The 20,737-nt window shown below is 38.5% G+C and overlaps 1 pseudogene; it reads left to right on the top strand.

Annotated features, from left to right (window-relative positions):
* Positions 1–15,664: 15,664 nt before the first annotated feature.
* On the top strand, positions 15,665–16,158 carry LOC114050071 (annotated as a pseudogene).
* The last annotated feature ends 4,579 nt before the right edge of the window (positions 16,159–20,737 follow it).

The raw sequence follows: 20,737 nt of genomic DNA, 5'->3' as shown, positions 1-20,737 counted from the left end.
GAAGACGAAGACGAAGACGAAGACGAAGACGAAGACGAAGACGAAGACGAAGACGAAGAAAGAAGAAGAAATTATAGGAAAAAGGAACATCGATTTTGTATGCAAGACTATATTGTTGACAAATGACATGGGCATGGTGTAGTGGTAGCCTCAAAGCCTAGAAGACCTGACTTCAAGTCTAATTTCTGACATCCATGGCTGTATAACTTAGAACAAATCACTTAACCGCTCAGTACTCTAGGCTACTTTCCAAGACTATAAGTTATAGGAAAGATTCTGGCCTGCATTGGTAAAGGGAATTTCCTCATCTGGAAGTTCCCTACACCAATGAAATAAAAGGTTCATTCCCTATCCGTATAACAGAAGCTTATATGTCTAAATATGGCCCTTTGGGGGTTTATGCTTCCAATCCCCTCCTTGCACACTTGTACTCCTTGCCTTTCAGCTTTTCTACTTCTGGTTCTCCTTCCCTGCACCTTTTAATCCTTTGGTCTCCTCTCTTCCCTTCTACCTGCACTAGCAGCTTCCTTTTGTCTTTGCTTCTGCTCCTCTCCTTTTCTAACCCTAACCCTCCTCCCAAATTTCTTTTACACTTATCTTGTCTTCATTCTCCCCCTTTATGGCTTCCTCCCTTAATTTCTTCTCATTCCTCTTTGTGTTTGTTCCTTATTATCTCATCCTTTCTTTCCATTTTCCTCCTTCTCCTCCTCCTCCATTCTCTCCAGTTACCTGGTCATGTAAAGAAGGGCTTGGCTCCACATTTGACATTGGGAGATCAGAGAAATAAAGATGCACAGAGAACTCTGAACTGCCCCCACGCATCTGAGGTTAGCTTTACCCACTGCCAAACAACCAATATGACTGATGTTTTCCATGAATTAATGTATTGTTTTCAGGTTAAAAATGCAAGCAGGTTTGGGAAGTAGGGATATAGATTCATAAATGATGAATCCATGTTTGGAAATTAAGGGAAATTAGAGATTTTGGGATAAGTTTATTATCTCTGGGGATGATGTCATGGGAGATAACTACAATTTTTTGAACATTATGCTTTGGTCCTTGGATGGACCAAGACATAATCTTGAGTAAGTAGAACATGGGTCTGACACAGTGTTGCATTTCTGATATTCTGATGTCACGGGCAAAGTGGTGTTATGTATAAATTATTAGACCTGAAGTAAGCAAATCTTGGATTTAAAGCCCACCTCTGACACTTGTTAGCTGTATGATAATGGAAAAGCCCTGTAATCTTGCTGAGCCTCAGTTTCCACACCCGTAAAATGAAGATTATCTGTGTTATCTACCTTACAGAGTTTTTGGAAAACATAAGTGGGATTATGTATGTAAAGTGTTTTATAAACTTTAAAAACCTGTTGGTGTTGTTCAGTCATATCTGGTTTTTCATGACCCCATGGACTATAGCATAACAGGCTCTTCTATCCTCCACTATCTCCCAAAGTCTGTCCAAGTTCCTGTTCATTGTTTCCACGATACTATCTACCTATCTCATCCCCTGCCATTCCCTTTTCCTCTTGTCTTTAATCTTCCCCAACATCAGGGTCTTTTCCAATGAGTCTTTTCTTCTTGTTATATGGCCAAAGTATTTAAGCTTCAGCTTTAGTATTTGACCTTCCAGTGAATAGCCTGAATTAAGTTCTTCTTTGATTTTTTTGAACTTTGAAGATTAGGTTTATTTGGAGAAAACAAAACAAAACAACCCGCCCTCCAAAGTTTAAGTCTTAACTGATTTGACTTCCTTGCTGTCCAAGGGACTCTTCTTCACAATTTGAATATATTGATTCTGTGGCTTTCAGTTTTCCTTAAGGTCCACCTCTCACAGTCATATATTGCTATTGGAAAACCCATAGTTTGACTATGTGGACCTTTGTTGGCAAAGTGATATCTCTGCTTTTTAGTGTGCTGTCCAGATTTGCCATAGCTTTCCTTCCAAGAAAAGGAAGGAAACTTTAAGGTTGCATTTGCCATCTGCAGTCACCTTTGAGCCCAAGAATGTAAAATCTGACCCTGCTTCTGTTTCTTTTCCTTCTGTTTACCAGGAAGTGATGGGACCAGTTGCCAAGATCTTAGAGTTTTTTTTTTTTTAATGTTAAGCTTCAAGCCAGCTTTTACACTCTCCTCTTCTATCCTCATCCACAGGCTTCTTAGTTCCTCTTGCCTTTCTGCCATCACAGTAGTATCATCACATATCTGAGATTGTGGATCTTTCTCTTGGCAACCTTAATTCTAGTTTTTGATTCCTCCTCCCTGGCATTTCACATGATGTACTCTGCATATAAGTTAAGTAAGTAAGGCGACAATATACAGCCTTGTCATACTCCTTTTCCAATCTTAAACCAATCATTTATGCCATGTTCAGTTCTAATTGTTGCTTCTTGATGCAAATACAGGCTTCTCAGGAGATAAATAAGATGACCTGGTACTCCCGTCTCTTTGAGGACTTGCCACATTTTGTTGTGATCCACACAAAGGCTTTCAGTATAGAATAGTCAATGAAGCAGAAGTAGATATTTTTCTGGAATTCTCTTTCTTTCTCTATCATCTAGCAAATGTTGGCAATTTGGTCTCTAGTTCCTCTGCCTCTTCGAAAACCAGCCTGCTCTTCTGTATAAATATCGACTACTGTTTTTTATGGAGCCAGCCTTTATCTCTTAAACTATTTGTGCCACATATGTGTAGACAGAGTGGCAAAAGTAGAGATGAGAAATCTAGACCATTAATGTATGACTTCATCCAGGGAGATGTGTTCTTTCTCCAAAGAAGATATGGATATAGATGAACAACTAATTTCAATGAAAGCCATTTCTTCCCACATCCCAATTTAAAACATCTTCCTATATGTTTTTTATGGTCCAGACCTGGGATTTCATTGGTTTTGGTAAGTGATTCTCCCTCTACCTTTACAAGGCAGCAACTGTTCTGTATCTCATAGTTTTAGAACTGCCTGGGGGCACTGAGAGGCTGTGATTAGTCCAAGGTCACACAGCTAGTATGTGTTGGAGATGGCTACCGGCCAACTCTTTATCTATTATTACAACCTACCTCTTCCATTTTACTTATTTTTAATAAAGATCATGTGTTCTTCCTAGGCACCTAGCTTAAATAAGCACATATTTACTATGGTAAAAACTTCAGCTATTAAGAATTGAAATTCTGGACAGCTTGCTTTTTTTTCTAAAGAGTTGAGGGTTTATCCCTTTAAGCAACAAATTTTTTTGGATCTTAATAATTTTGCTTGAGCTCTTTATAAAATGTATTGTATGTATAAGGTATAATAAATATTTCTTGGTTGTTATTATGATCATCAGCTATAACACTATGACATAAAATAAGGTCAAAGAGCTGTTTGTGCCTATACTAAGTAGCGCCAGATGTTCTTTCATTGTTATTATGTCCACTTTTTATAGTTGCTCTGTTTCTTCTCTTTCTATCAGTCTATCAGTTGTCAGACACTCCAAGCTGCTGTCAGTGTGTCTGCCTGTAATACTCAGTCTGCCCCTTCTAATTTGCTGCTTTTAAGATTTTATAGGCTTGAAAAACAGATAGCCAAGTTGTGTGAACTGTGTGAAAAGTAAGAGTAAATAAGTTCTCCTATTAATAATATGCATGACCTTTAGCACATTGAACTACACCCATCTATTTTTTGATGCCCTATAAGTAAAGTATAGTTCTTTTCATTGTATTCATGTAGATTCTGTGTGTGTCCTGGCAGGCAGACTTCAAAGTTATTTTATACTGTCTGTTAAGTGGAATCTCTCTTCCCATCTTTTCCTTCTGGATTTTGTTGGTAACATATAGAAATGTTGATGATTTATGTGGGTTTTTATATCTTTCAACTTCGCTAAAGTTGTTAATTGTTTCAACTAGTTTTTTGGCAGATTCTCTGGGGTTCTTTAAGTATACCATCATATCTGCAAAAAGTCATAGTTTTGTTCCCTATTCTTACTCCTTCATTTATTTTTCTTATCTTATTGCTATAGCTAGCATTTCTATTATAATATTGAATAATGGTGACAATGGACATCCTTGCTTTGTGACCCCATTTGGGGTTTTCTTGACAAAGATACTGGAATTCTTTACCTTTTCCTTCTCTAGCTCATTTTCCAAATGAGGAAACTGTGGTAAATAGGATTAAGTGACTTGCCCAGGGTCACACAGCTAATAAATGTCTGAGAACAGATTTGAACTCACAAAGATGAGTCTTCCTAACTGTAGATCAGGTATTCTATCCTCTGAGCAACCTAGCTTCCCTTCAACAAATATTTACCAAATGCCTGTTTACAGAAAGGCAGTGTGTCAGGTGCTGGGTATATACAAAAACAAAAGGAGAACAGTTTCTCCTCTCAAGGAGTTTGTATTTTGCTGGAGTGAGATGGGGGTGGGGGAGGGGAGAAAACCAACATGTACACAAGTAATTACAAAGTCTATCAAGAGATATTCAAGAGGTAGAGAACACTAGAAAGAGTAGGGAAGAATGGCTTCAGAAAAGACCCTCGCTAAGGGATGGCATCTGAGCTGAGCTTTGTGTGAAGTGAGAGTCCATTCCAGAGGTGGGAAATTGACTTGTGCAAAGGCATGGGGGAGAAATATAAACAGTTTTGTATGGAGAACAGACCAGTTTGATAAAGAAGTATTCTAATAACATCTGGCCCTCCATGTGCCAGCAAAATAGTTCCGTGTCAATGACTCAAAGATTTGAATGAATGTTTATTTATTTTTCACCTCGGTAACATTTTCAGCATTTTATTAACACTAGAGATTGTCTTGCTCTCTGAAGAGGGAATAGGATTAGGTCACTTTGAGTTTCTTTTTTTTTTTGGTTAAACTAGTATTGCAGTTAGTTCACTCACATGAGGTGCCCCACACATGCCAACTAGCAGTCTCAAAAGCCCCATAAAATGGCAGGTGTGGTTGCAATCGGATCTTGAACTATATATCTTTCCAAAAATAGACATTTTTATTTTAGATTTTTATTTATTTTTATTTTGTATATTTTACATGTATTTATATTTTTATTAAAACAGTTTATATGTATACCTTTATGTGATGAGTGCAAATATTTTGAAATGTTTTCTCCTTACTAGTCTAAAACATTCTCCTCTCCTGACCTGCATAGGGCTTAATTGATCATAGTGTTTGTTGCCTGTGGCCCAGAGAAGGTACATTACCACAAAGGTGCTTTGGCTTTGGATTCATATTGACCAGGCTCAAGACGTTTTTCCCCTTGTATCTTCTGACTCATTGCCCCCATCCTAGAGTTCCTAGGATGCTTAGGCTTTTAAATGTTTAGGCTTGAATTAGAGCTCTGCCTAGTTGGTATGACTTTTGGCAAGTCACTTAACTTTAACTTGGTTCACAAAAATGTATTAAATACCTACTACAGGCAAGGTGAGAATCAACCTGGCATGATTACTAAAGGGCTGGTCTTGGAGATGGGAAGACCGGGGCCACCAATGATGTACACTTGGGAGTCACAATTAAAATTTGCTCTGACCAAATAGGTCCCATGGTTTTTTTAGAAAAGTTCAACCAGTAAATATATTCTCATTGACTTAATCACAATTAAACACTGATAAGCATTAAGTGCATAACTACATACTTTTTATTCGAATAAAGTTGATTAGGTGGTTTTTAAAACTGCTCTTGTATTATTGCCTTAGAAATCTATATTTTTGATAATAATTCATATTTCTATAGTGCTTTAAAGTTTACTAATGCCTTCTTCTTAATAAACCTGTGAAGTAGTTAGTACAAATATTATTATACTCATTTTATGGATGAGGAAACTGGTACTCAAAGAGGAAAAAAGTTACTGACCCATAATCACACAGCTAACAAATTATACTTTTCATTGATAACAAAAAACTAAAATATTTTCTACATGTATGGATTTTGATCCCATGTCCCACTCTAGAAAAATCTGGATACTTGTGACTTAGCACTAGTAGGCACGCAAATGTTTTTGAATGTATTATAATTAGCATGATAACCCATTTATGTAGGCAGCTAAGTAGCACAGTAGATAGAACACTGGACTTGGACTCAGGAAGACTTGAGTTCAAATCTAATCTTAGATATTTACTAGCTGTATGACTCTGGCCCATGGCTAAGTCATACCTTAGTTTCTGTAAATAATAATAATAAAATAAAAATGGGCTTAATAATAGTACCTACTTCTCAGGGTTTTGTCAAGGATAAAATGAGATAATATTTATAAATTGTTTTGCAAATCTTAGGTCAACTAGGTGGCACAGTAAATAGAGCCCTGGGCTTAGAATCAGGAAGATTCATCTTCAAGAGTTCAAATCCAAATTCAGACACTTATTAGCTGTGTGACCCTGGGCAAGTCACTTAACCCTGTTTGCCTCAGTTTCAACATCTGTAAAATGAACTGATGAAGGAAATGGCAAATCACTCCAGTATCTTTGCCAAGAAAACCCCAAATAGGGTCGCGAAGAATTGGACACAACTGAAACAACTGAACAACTTGTAATTCTTAAAGTGCTATATGAATATTACCTATTTTTACTCTACCAATAGTGCTTTTTCTCTTGTAAAACTATAATCTAATCTGTAGTCAAACTGTTAGTAGGCCTTCACTCAAAGCCTTTCCAGCTTGGTAAGATCTGTCAGAGTTTCCATTCCGTTCCATATAGTCTTGGATAACTAAGGCTTCATTCTATGCCACAACAGGATATCAGAGAAGGACTTTCAAGAAGACATTTTAGAATTACATAAGAATCAAAATATATTTTGAAAATAATTGTGTGTCATAAAATCAATTACTAGCAGTGGAGTATTGCAGTTACAAAATGTTTGAGGATTCTTGGCCTAGCATTGTGATGGAGAATGTAGAGTAAAGGCAAAAACTATAAAACTACTAATTCAGACTAGGCAACTAGTTAGAGGTAGCTAGATGGTGCAGTGGATAGAGTGCTAGTCCTACTAGCTATAATAATAAGAATTATTATTGTTATTATTATTTTTATTTAAGAAAATACAATAACAGTTGATCCATACAACATTGCTTAGAAATGATGTGGTGTACTTCAGTGAACTTTCCAGATAATTTCAGTTTATTCTTTTAAGTGGCAATTAAAAGAAAAAATTTCAACTGTTTTGAATAAAAATTTCTCTACAATGTGTTGTGAACTTTACTGCCTCCTTAAAAAGAGAATGCTCAATATTTCCTAGACTTTTCTTGGTTAGTCAGAGCTGTCATCCAACAGAAAGCTCAAATCTGAGTCCTAGCTTTAGTAGTAACTAGCTGTGGGACCGTGGGCAAGCCATACAATATCTCTTAGCCTCGTTTTCTTCATCTGAAAAATTGGCAGTTGGATTAGATAATCTCTAAGATCTTGTCAAACTGCAACAATCTTCATAATTGTGAACATCACTTAATTGTGTTTTTAAAAATCATATTCTCAGGGCCGCTAGGTGGTGCAGTGGATAGAGCACTGGAGTCAGGACGACCTGAGTTCAAATTCGGCCTCAGACACATAACAAACACTCACTAGCTGTGTGACTTTGGGTAAGTCATTTAGTCCCATTGCCTCACAAAAAAAAAAAAAAATCATGTTCTCAATTTGATGAACAACAAAAAAGAGAGAACATTTCCACATATAAAATAGAACAGAAAAGGGAGTGGAAAGGGCACCATGTGAAACTGCACTTCTCAGTTATGTACAGCTTGCTTTTAACAATATGCATATAATAAATTCAACATGTTATTTTCAAAGCTGTCCTACTTATCTGTGTTTCCTTCTAAACTTCTTTCTGTTTTCTTTGGTGTATTTTATGAAATACTTTAATGTTTTTCTTTTTTTTTTTCTTTTCTTTTTGGCAATGCTATTACTGGCTCTCTTCTCCCTAAATCTCACACCCCCACCAATAAAAAAAGAAAGAAAAAAAAGAAAACCATAATCCTTGTAAGAAATAAGCATAGAAACAAGCATAAATAATTCCATAATTTGTCACATCCAAAAATACGTTTCGTTCTGTACCTGTACCTGTACCACTTATTTATTGTATTTTATATTGTTGATGCTCTTGGCCTATGATGCTAATAGTCAATGGTTTTTGGGATATGAAGGTCTGTTTGGCCCTCTATTAAATCGTCCCAAACTGGTATTTTTTAAAAATATTTCTTATGTCTGCTGTGTTTAATTTTTATGCCTTCTTCTTTGCGATGGGGTTCACAGGGCAGCTAGGTGATACAGTGGATAGAGCATAAGGACTAGAGTCAGGAAGACCTTAGTTAAAATCTAGCCTCAGATACTTATTAACTGTGTGACTATAGGCAAGGCAGCAGGCATGATGGCTGGCAATAGAATTGAAAATTGAAAGATCAGGGGCATCAGTTATAATTAATATATGTCCTGACCAAATATGCCCCACAGTTCTTTAGATACACTCTATTAAATGCAAGGGGCAGCTAGGTGGCACAGTGGATAGAGCACTGGAATCAGGAAGACCTGAGTTCAAATCCAGCCTCAGACACTTTCTAGCTGGGTGACCCTGGGCAAGTCACTTAATCCTATCTGCCTCAGTTTCTTCATCTGCAAAATGAGTTGGAGAAGGAAATGACAAACCACTCCAGTATCTTTGCCAAGAAAACCCCAAATGGTGTCATGAAGAGTCAGACACAACTGAAATGACTGAACAACAAATTAAATGCAAGTTTAAGGGGCAAGTCATATAACCTTTCCCTGCCTCAGTTTCCTCATCTGTAAAATAGGGATAATAATAGCATCTACCTTCCAGAGTTATTGTGAGGATCAAATGAGATAATAATTGTAAAGCGCTTAGTACAGAGACTGCCACATAGTAAGCACTATTTAAATGTTAGCTATTATTATTATTACTAGAATCATAGTTTTAGAGCTGGAAAGGACCTCAGAGGCCACTGAGTGAGTCCAATCCCCTTATTTTACAGAGGAGGAAATGGAGGCACAGAGAGATGTAGGGTATTGCCGAGGGTCACACAGAAGGCAAGTATCTGAGGCAGGGATTTGAATTCAGATCTTCTTAACTTCGGGCCCAGAGCTTTGGCCGCTGTGTCACCAGCCTCTGGGTTTGTCATTTCTTATTCCTTGCTGCCAATTTACTTGTTGGAGCAGCGTCAAATTCCACTTTTATTTGCTGTTTCTCCTCTGCTGTGGACTAGAAAATGAAAATTGTTTGAATTGTGTCTAAGATAAAAGTCAATAAACGCAGAATAAAGACTTTTGAGGATCTCTCCAACAAAGTCCTTAAGTTTAAGTTGCAGATTTGATGACATTCACTATGGCTGTTGTGCCATATTTTTTTTTTTTTTTGCTTCCTGATTCTCATAGAAATTCTCAATAGATGATCTTGCTGTATAGGAAACCTGCAGGAAAAAAAATGAGTTATTTTTATATCTGTAAAGGAAAACAATTTTATTGCATTCAAGTACTTCAAGTAGCTAAGTAGCCTGACAAAAAAAGTTACTTTATTGATATCATAAAGGACCTGCTTTAATGAAAAGGAAGAGTTGGTTTATAAAAAGCACCTCAATTTGTAAGCAAATAGATCCTTCTAAAATGCTTGAAGGTGCTTGAAAACAAGTCATTTAAACAGTTTCCTCTTACAATCTCATTTACATGATTATTTTGCTCTCAGTTGATAGTATTTGCTAAGCTAAAGTATACTTCTGGACAGTCCTTGACTAAATTATCTAAAATTTCAAGTGCAGATGAATGATTTTTGAGACTGAGAAAGCAACAAGACTCATCTGCTAGGTAGCTAAAAATCCCAGGCCCACCCTTTTAAAGTAGTGGACCCTGTGGGATTCTAAAGAGTGAGGTCTTGGCCGGCTCTTCCTTCAAGAAAGTCTTATTTTAGTTACTGTCATTAGCAGTGGAAAGAAGACCTGCTGAGTCATGAGACTCTCCTTCAGTCATGTCACAAGATAGTGAGCATAGCTCAGTGCCCATTTAAGGAGAAACATACATATCTCTGAAAGAAAACTGACCTGAAAGATTGAGGGGGCAGATTTTGGACCCTCAAGATAGGAGATGAGATTGATTCTTCTGAAGCAGGCCCACATTAGCAGCAAAACAATCAGGTATCCAGATAATGTGAGTACAGCCTAAACCTTGCCGTATCACAACACGGAGAAATTATTTTCAAGTCCAAAGGATAGCCCTGGGTCACTTTTAATGTATTAGTCTTGGATTCAATCATCCAGATGGGAAATGGGGTGAGCACTAATGAGTGCTAATGATAGATATAGTGCTGAAAATGCCCCCCAAGCACAGGTTCTGCCAGAAAAAAAAAATGCTAAGATGTCATTTGCCTATCCCTAGGCTGTCAGCAGATTCATTCCTAAATTATTCCAGACAGCATTGAAGGTTTAAAATTCACATGGTATAGAAGCAAAAGCTTTGGTTCTTGAGACAGAGAATCTGAGTTCAAATCTTTTCCAGGCTATTTATTCCTATATGTCCTTAACCCATGTGGCCTCAATCAAGTTAACTCCCCTTTCTGGGGCTTAGCGTCACATCTGTCAAATAAAGAGTTGGACCACATGATCTCAAAAATCCTTCTAGCCTTATTTTTAAAGACCTATGAAGAAGAAAATTGTACAGCCTCCTTTAATCACTCATCCTCGTTTTTTATTAACAACCTTCAGTGTTGGGAATTTATTTTTCTGTTTCGTTTAAATCCTTTTCACTACAGTTTAAGTCAGTTTCTTTGAGTTGAAGACAGGAAATAGTTGATCTTTCTCTTCCATGTTTTATTAAAACCCTTTACATGCCCACAGAATATTAGGTCCCCCTCCATCCCTTAGCCTTTCCTCCTCTAAGCTAACCCCAATTCCTTTTAACCCTTTCCCATAGCTTCTTTGAGTCCTTTAATCATATTTCTGGTACCTCTTTCTTCTTCCTCACCCCATCTATCCTTCTATTAATCACAGACACTTCAATTTAGAATAATAATAATGATAGCTGGCATTTATGTAGTACCTACTATGTGCCAGACACTATGTTCATTGATTTATAAATATCTCATTTGATACTCAAAACAACCCCAGGGGGTAGGTGCTATTATTATCCTCATTTTACAGTTGGGGAAACTGAGACAAACAGAAGTTAAATGACTTACCCAAGGTTGCACAGATGGTCAATGTCAGAGTGAGGATTTGAATCCAAGTTCTTTGATTACAAATCTTATACTATTTCCATTGTACCGTACTACCTTTCTTTAAATCATTGCAAATACCAAAAGGACACCCTGAGAAAACCTGAAAGGAAAATGTCAATTTTGAGAGGAAGTCCACAGTTGAAAGAAAAGGCTAAAATGAAAAATAACAGGGAAGAGAGGACAAGTTGGAAGAGAAGATCATGGAAGAAATCTGCAAACTTCCTTTAATTAAAGGCACAGGTTGGATGGCACGGTCACATTTGTTGACAGCTAAAGGGTTTATAAGCTGATATGAGGGATCCTCTCTCAAATGCTATTCCTGTGCAGAGCTTCAGGGAACACAATTTGATGCCAGTTTTTAAATCCACAAAGCATCCACCACAAACTCTTCCCAAGAAAGAGCCCATTGCTTTGCAATCCCTGCCCCCTCTGCTTTTAAAAATTGTGTCTGCTGTTATAGACCAAGCTGGAATTTCCATTCAGAGAAGAAAATATATGAAGTGCTAAGTTCTCAACATACTCAAGTGACTTTGGGACTTTATGAGAAGGGTAAAAAAATTACAAATTGTCAAAGACAATTTCAACAGAGTCATGGCAGCCCACTGTAGAAAGCATGTTGTAAAATACTTCATGATATTCCTTTACTGAATGAACATTCTGTTCTAAGAGAAAAGTCCTCATGGTGCAGACAGTGATGGATCACTGGGAACTTTTTGATCTCTGGTTAATTAGGGATTTCTTTGGAAAGGTTTTTTGCTGACTGTGTATAACTGTATATGACCTAAGTGTGACAGTGGTCCCAAACAACTCTGGAACCACTTTTGCCTATAACATGTTCTTCATGGAGTCTTTCAAGGTTGTCATAATTATAAAAATACAGCTTTAACTCCTTTCCAGGTATTCTTTGCCAGTGGATCAGGTAGGAACCATAAATCAAATAGCAAAGCACTTGATTGAAAAGTCTATTGAAATAAATAGCAAAGAGAGAGGGAAATCAAGCAACGGTATCCTCAGCTTTCACACACACACACACACACACACACACACAGACTCCTGTTCTAGTGTAGAAGGGAACACCTTTCTAGAAAACTCATATCAGAGGTGAAGAAGGGCTCTGTTATATCTGGAACATCACTTATGAGTCTGTCTTCTGGCAACTATATCTGCCTTTCTGCTTCTCCTCTTGGCTTCTTGGCACTCCCTTGGCATGGTATAGCCATCTTTTGCTAAAGCTGTTATTGGGGCCTGTGGCTGCTTCTTTTTCCTCGGAGGATCAAGTGAGGGTTAGAATGGGCCTGGCAATATTCCTTGGGAATAATCACACATTTTAAGTTACTTAAACCAGTGACTACACCTGGGTCATTCAGCAATGTTCAAGACATTCCCAGTTGAGTCAGGGAGTTTCTTTGCTACCTTAAAGGGTATTGCTAGGAATATTTTAGTATGTATTAGATGTTTGTTTCTATCTCTGACTTCCTTGGGAGATATGTCACACACACACACACACACATACACACGCATATATACATACATACATACACACACTGTGGTAAGTGTTTTACAAATATTATATCATTTGATTCTTACAATAGCCCTGGGAGGTAGGTACTGTTATTAAGTGAGATTAAGTGACCTGCCCAAGGTCACATAACTAATAAGTGTCTAAGACTGAATTTGAACTCAAGTCTTCCTGACTCTAGGCTTAGCACTGTACTACCTAGCTGTCTAAGGCCTCCATTTGGTCCTTTGTAAAATGAGATTGGAATAAGTGACTTCTATGATCCCCTCCAGCTCTAAATCCTATGATACCATAACTTAAGTCACAGCTATATAGCAGTAGAGGAATCATGCATGGCCCAGAGACTCAGCTAGGGTGTATTCAGCACCCAAGTAGGGAGTTTGTACTCTAGACATCTGTCCTCATTTATGTGTCTCTTTGTGAGTGTTAAGTTTTGGATTTGTTGTATCCCCTCTAGCCCCATTAATTTGTGACCTTCCTTAAGTAACACACTGTCTTCTATGTGTCCTCTGGGCAGAGTTCTGCCCAGCCCCTCAGGATGCCAAGTGCCTAATAGATCCAAACACACAATCCTTGGGCTATTGTGTTTCAGCTAGTACAGCTATTTGCTTCAAACAGGACCGTCCTTACAAATATCTGCATATGTTCTACAAATGGGCACCATCTTAGTCTGAACAAGCCACAGGGAAGACATTCCTATCCACTTGCCCTGGTAACTAGGCCTAGCATCTAACAACTTCACCAGAAAAGGAGGCCTTTCTTGTGTCTACTTTCAGTCCCCATCCCTGCAGTTACAGCCATTTCTTCATGTTTGGCCTCTGGAGATAGAGATACTGAAAAATAACCCTATTCTATAGATGATGTGAGATGCTAGGATAATCTCAAGCAGCTTAAATACTTTAGGAATTTGATGAGTGACTGGCAGAGTGAGGAATATGCAGTTTTGTAATTTCCCAAACCATGAAGTTTCTTATTGTTCATTTAAAAATGGATGCAGGAGAGATTAAACAAAACCACAGTCGAAGGCTTCCACTTCAATTCACCTCCAGTGCCTCATGCTGATGTGGAGGTGACCGTGGGTTGTTGAAGGCTCTTACCACGGAGCACAAGTTTTTGAAGGCCCTACCACACTTGTAAAAACTTTGAGTACAAGCACAGCAAAGGACTTTGGGTCTGCTGTCTGGAGACCAGTCTTGCCAATTTGGGAGAGGCCCATCATCAGAATAACAGGGTTTTTTGTTTTTGTTTTTTTGTCAAGCAACTCATGAAGTATCATCTGCCCTGGCAGTTTAGTAGAGTGAAAAGGGCCTTGCTTTTGAACCTGGTTCAAATCTCATCAAATACCTTCTGTGTGAACCTAGGCAAGTCATTGGCCCTTCATCTGCCTCAGTTTTTTCATCTGTAAAGTAAAGGCGTTAGGCTAGTTTGCAACTGAGGATCCTTCCAGTTATAGACCTTTTATCCTATTATGCTACAGAGAAGTAGAAGGGTCAGAGTATCCCCACCAATGAGATCTGTGGTATTTAATGCAAGTGTTGAGAAGACATAAATTGAAAAACAGCAAACCATATATAGGAACTTAAAACAAGCACTATTCTTACCTTGTGCCCTTGGTAAACAAGTAAAACCTCACAAATGTTGTACTTAAAATGGCATACATGGCAACCTTGATCTTCTATATTTTTTCTAGGCTGGCAAGAAGGCTAGGGAAGGTGAGAGAAGAAAAAGAAGGGAAAAGGTCTAGGAGGAGGAGAAGGCAGAAGGACGAGAGTATATGAAAAAACCCTAGAGTGAAAAAACCTGGATTCTAGGCTTAGCCCTACCATTAGCTATGTAATTCTGGACAAGTTTTTTCCTTAGGTAAACTGTAAATAAAAACCTTGGACAGCTAGGTGGCATGGTGGTTAGAATTATGGTCCTGGAGTCAGGAAGATTCTTCTTTTTGAGTTCAAATCTGGCCTCAGATACTAGCTATATGACCCTGGGCAAGTCATTTAATACTGTTTGCCTCAGATTTCCTCATCTATAAAATGAGCTGGAGAAGGAAATGGTAAACTACTCCAGTATCTTTGCCTAGAAAACCCCAAGCAGGGTCACAAAAAGTCAGACACGACTGGAAAGACTGAACAACAACAAAAATAAAAACTTCTGAACAAGGAGAAGTATGCCAAAGTGGAATGGACAGCCTTAAGAGGTAATGGTTGCCTGCTCCCTGGAGGTCTGGATAACCACTTGTTAAGTATGTTACAGAGGGCATTCTTGTTCAGGTATGGATTCCCTGCAAGGTACTTTCCAAGTCTATAATTTGTAATGTGCCTCAGTTTCCCTTTTTGTAAAAATGGAATTTTGTTTTACTCACCACATAGACTATCGTGAAGATCAAATAAGGAAATGAGTACAAAATCTCTTCAAAATATATAAAATACCATATAAGCATAAGGCATCATTATTATTAGGTAAAATCCATTTTTGCTTTTTTTTCTCCAGACCTATGATTTCACCAGTATGGGAAACTCCCTCCACCAATACAGATCTGTTTCACTTTTGTCTCTGTATTCCTAGTACTTTGTACAGTCCTTATCTCTTAGCAGGCACTTAATAAATAACTGTGGATTGGTTGATTGAACTTAGAGTCTTAAAGGGGGCTGCCAGGTGGTGAAGCGGATAGCACAAGGGTCCTGGAGTCAGGAAAATTCATCTTTCTGAGTTCAAATCTGGCCTCAGATACTTACTGGCTGTGTGACCCTGAGCAAGTCACTTAACCCTGTTTGCCTCATTTCCTCATCTGTAAAATAAGTTGGAGAAACAAATGGCAACCCACTCCAGTATCTCTGCCAAGAAAACTGCAAATAGGCTTTGCAGATGCCGCCACTGGGAGTCCTCGTCTCAGTTCAGCCCACTGGACACCAATCCCAGCCGCCTCTGTCTCTGCTGCTGTGCCCAGCCCAGGCATCTGTGGCCATGGCCAATCCCAACGTGTACTTCAACATGACCATCGATATGGCCACTGGGCCGGATTACTTTCAAGCTCTTTGCAGACAAGGTTCCAAAGACAGCAGAAAACTTGGTGCTCTGAGCACTGGAAAGAAGGGATTTAGTTATAAGGGATCCTGCTTCCACAGAATCATTCCTGGGTTCATGTGCCAGATGGTGACTTCACACGCCATAATGGCACTAGTGGCAAGTCCATCTATGGGGAGAAATTTACTGATGAGAACTTCATCCTGAAGCATACTGGTCCTGGCATCTTGTCCATGGCAACTGCTGGGCCCAACACAAATGGCTCCCAGTTTTTCATCTGTACTGCTAAGACTGATTGGTTGGATGGCAAACATGTAGTCTTTGGCTAAGTGAAAGAAGGCATGAACATTGTGGAAGCCACGGAATGTTTTGGTTCTCAGGATGGCAAAACCAGCAAGAAGATCATCATTGCTGACTGTGGACAACTCTCATAAGTTTTTTTTTTTGGTTTTAACCATCAAACCATTCCTCTGTAGCTGGAGAGAGCACTCCCAACCCCATCTGCTGTTATACCTTGTAATCCTCGTGCTCTCACTTGCTGCAGTTCTCTGGATTTCATTTCCTTTTTCCTTTCACAGTTCTGGCTAGACAACAGAGTTAAGTTTATGATTATGAAATAAAAACTAAACTACAAAAAAAAAGAAAAAAAAAACCCCAAATGGGGTCACAAAGAGTTAGATACCACTGAACAATAACAAAATTGTCTGGAGGAGCCCACAGTCACAGGCCATGTTTCTGTAGCGTTTCATATTCAGCATCTCTGATTTTCACACAATGGTCTAAGCTCATAGCGTAGCCATCTATAGCTTACATAGTTTTAGTTCCTGCAACTCGGGAAGGTGAAATGATTTGACTACATTGAACAACTAATAAGGGTCAGAGGTGGGACAGGAACCAAGGTCTTTCAGAGTCCAAGTCCGGCATTCTGTCTTCTACAATCCAGTGGCGTCAAATCCAAAGAAAAACCCATCCCTGAAGGTTGTATATTGCCTTAGAAAACCATAGATAAACATTCTCTCTGTTGTACTGTATATTTACTTATTTTTCCAATTACATTTGTTGTTGTTGTTTTTGCTTTTTGGTGAGGCAATTGGGGTTAAGTGACTTGCTCAGGGTCCCACAGCTAGTAAGTGTCAAGTGTCTGAGGTCAGATTTGAACTCAGGTCCTCCTGACTCCAAGGCTCCCAATTACATTCTAATCTGGTTCCCTCCACATTTGAGAGTTTTGAGTTTGACACCTCTATACCATGATCCCTTTCTATAAGTGGTACAAGTATTATTATACCCATTTTACAGATGAAGAAACTGAGTCTCAGACAGATACCTAAAGTAATACAGTTGGTAAGTGACAGACTCTGGTTTTCTAAACTCAGTTCAAAATTCAGCACTTGTAACCCTATATCACATTTTTACTTCTCCAAAAACCCCACTGATTAATGTGTTCTTTGTAGTTCCGTGGCCCAGGGGCAATTGAAACCCTGAGACGAAGAGCAAAAAAATGAGGCAGCAAGTCTTTCTCTCTTTCACAAGAAGTTATCCTGGATAAAGGGGACACTCTGCAATGGAGAAGCAGATAGGGTGGGAAAGACACTTTTCTGTCCTTCCACGCAGCAAACTTAAGTTCCTTAGCCCAAAAGGGAAATGAACTCACTGTACTTGCCAATAATTGTTCCTCTTCTATATAACCTCTGAGTTATTTTAAAACAGCTTTACAGATAATGTAAGTACCATATTCTAATATTACCATTTATAAGAATTATCCCCTGGGGGATTTCCCACAGCAGGTTGAAGCAAAAGGGCTTTGGTTTGAATACTAACAATTTTTAGTCCTTCTCTAAAGAAGCATACACTACTGTTTAAAACAAAATAGAACTCTATGGTCTAGTCATTTGGTTTTCCTGTGAGAATTTGAGCAAATAATTTAACCCCTCTGAGGCCCAGTCTTTGCATCTGTACAGTAAGGCCAATGCTATCTTCTTCACGGGAGTGGGGGAATGGTGAGCAAATGGCAAAACCTCTATCAAGTGTCTTGTAAACTTTAATGCAGTAGATAAAAGTCAAGTATTATTATTGCTGTTATTAGGCATTTCATTTTACCTGGTTAATTTGGGGAAATTTGTTTAGCCTCACTGAGCATCAGGTTCCTCATCTGTAAAATAAGGGCGTTGCACTATAGAAATGCTCAATTTCCCTTCCGGTTCTAAATCCTGTGATTCCTATAAACTCCTTTCCATACAATCATGCTAGTGAATGGAAGATTTGTTTTGTGCCTCTTGCTCTGGGAATAAAAATCTCCTGGTTAATGGCTCTGCTCTAAATAAAATCTTCTCAGTAGTTCTAAATCTAAATAGTAATTCTATAAAGTAATGATTTTAATCATCTGTGTTTTAGCTTATTAGAATGAATAAATTTAAAAATATTTTTTTCAATTAACAAGCATTTATCTTCTCTCCCTCATACCTCCTTTCCCCTCACCCCCTCATTGATTAGGAAAGGAAAGAAATAAGCATTTAATAAACACTTACTCTATGCTCGGCACTCCACAAAGAACTTTACAAATATTATCTCATTCAATCTTCACAACCATCCTGGGAGGTAGATACTATTATTATCCTCATTTTAGAGTTGAGGAAATTGAGGAAGGCAGAGGTTGTGAGTTGCCTAGAGTAATACAGTTAGTAAGTGTCTGAGTCAGAATTTGAATTCAGATCTTCATCACTCCAGACCCAGTGCTTCATCCATTGAACCACTTAGTTGCCTCTAGGTAGTAGAAAAAAAAGAAGAAAAAAAACCTCTTGTAACAAATATTCAAAGTCAAGTAAAGCAAATTCCCACATTGGCCATTCCCGCCCAATTTATGTCTCATACTGCATCTTGAGTTCATATTCTTTCTTCTAAGAGGTGGGTAGCATGATTCATCATAGGTCATCTGGAATCATGGCTTGTCATTGTTATTATGAAATACTAATTTAAAGGGGCACAATCTGTTTGAAATTTATCTGTGGACATACTCAAAATGAAAAATATGGATTATTTTTCTTATTCTTTCCTTTCTTGACTCTAATACAATTTCACAACAAGAAACTGAAAGAACTCAGATTCCAGAACTAGGATGGGGCAATTAGGGCTTTCCCCTAGGGTGCTGAAATTGAGAGACATTGACAGTACTTGCAGTCCTTCATGGTATAGAAACAACTGAATTTAGCATCTAAGCAGCAAAAAAGCTGGTTTAAGAAGAGGGAGCTAATGAATGGTACACATATTCTGTGTAAAGTTCTTGGTCAGCCCCCATCCTGCTATACCCTGATTCAGTAGTATCCTGGGATCTCTGCTTTCCTACGCCACCTGTCCCCTACGTTCATACAAATGAATGGAGGATTTGCTTTGTACCATTTGCTCTAGGGATTAAAATGTGCTTGTTAATGACTCTGCCTTAACTCAAATCCTCTGAGTCCAGGGAGCTCCAATTCAATTCAATTAAGTGCCAGCTCTGTTAGAGGCACTGTGCTAAGGGCCTGGGCAAACATACTAGGATGAAAAACAGCATAGTCCTTGCCCTCAAAATGCTTGTAGTCTAACAGGGCAACATCATCATATAAAAATGTGTGGTTTGTCCTTTGTTCTTGAAGAGGACCATGACATCAGGAAGATGATGCCACGACGTGCAATTAAATTGGATTTGAGTGAGGGAGGGCTGTGCAAAGTCACCAGCCTCGCTTTCTCCTCCAGAACCATCTGGACAACTGGAGATGGCCCAGCCATATAAAAATAATATTGTAAGAGAAGGGCTAAATGCATAAGAGATGTCAAACAGAGTGGTCTGAAAGAATTGAAAAGAGGAATCACATAGATTTTCAGGTGCTAGGGGAAAGGGGATGGATTTGAGAAGGCTTCATGGAAGAAGTGGCACCGTAGCTGGCTACCGAAGGAAGGGAAGAATGTCAACAACTAGATTTGAATGGAGGGGTAGAGGTGGGAAGAAGGAAAGGAGATTTTTCTCAGCATGGGGTATGGAACAAAGGCAGAGAAGAACAGTACAGGATCTTAGAAGTTTGAATAGTCCAGTTTGAATAGAGCATAGAATACAAAAAGGGAAATACAGTCAGTTCTGTCATACCACTTGTTTTGAAAATGAAAGTTTGTTCCAAAATGATTGATATGTTAGTGAACAGTTTAAACATAATGTGAATTTCACATTTGCTTATGCATGATTTCATCTGTGAGAAACACGGGGTAAATGCAGAAAACTGCACCCAGCTGAACTGAGCCACTTAGGGATGCACAAAACACACACCCACACATACCTCAAACATCTACCAGCTACCTCAATTCACTTTATGTGTTATCCACAAGGTTATGTTTTGCTCTCCTTTTCCTTTTGTGAACATATATATTTAGAGGTACGTGTGTGTGTGTGTGTGTGTGGGTATGTATGTATGTATGTATGTATTCAACATCCTAACCATGTCTGAACATCTTGTTTCAAAAACACCAAGCAGTCCATGCAAAAGGAAAGTTTTAAGTATTGAGGAGAAACTTGAAATAATAAAGCCCTTTGAAAGAATGAGACTATATATGATAATCTCCCAAGCAATGTGCATAAAGGAATCCACATTGAGCTCCATCAGAGACAATACCACACAAATAAAAGAAATGTCTATGACTGGAAGTGTTGTGCCCCTAATCCTATTTTTCCCATAAGCCCCATGGGTTATATTTGCATGATTTTGCATAGTGTAGTGAATTTTAGAAATGCATGTGTTGTGTTACAACAGGACTGACTATACTATGAAATATGGCTAGAAAGATAGGTTGGAACCAGATTTTGGAGGCCTTGAATACAAGTCTAAGGAGTTTATACTTTATCATTTAGACTATGGGTAGCCATTGAAGGTGTCTGAGCACAGGAGTGATGTGGTCAGAGATGATTAGAAAGATTATTTTGGCACTTCTCTGAAGGATCATTTGGAAAGGGGACAGGCCGGAGGGAAGCAAGGGAAACCAGTTAGGAGG

The sequence above is a fragment of the Vombatus ursinus genome, unplaced genomic scaffold, assembly GCF_900497805.2.
Source record: "Vombatus ursinus unplaced genomic scaffold, bare-nosed wombat genome assembly UNPS02014798.1, whole genome shotgun sequence".
NCBI lineage: Eukaryota > Metazoa > Chordata > Mammalia > Diprotodontia > Vombatidae > Vombatus > Vombatus ursinus.
The sequence above is the reverse complement of the archived record's forward strand: the minus strand, read 5'-3'. Positions and strand labels throughout refer to the sequence as shown.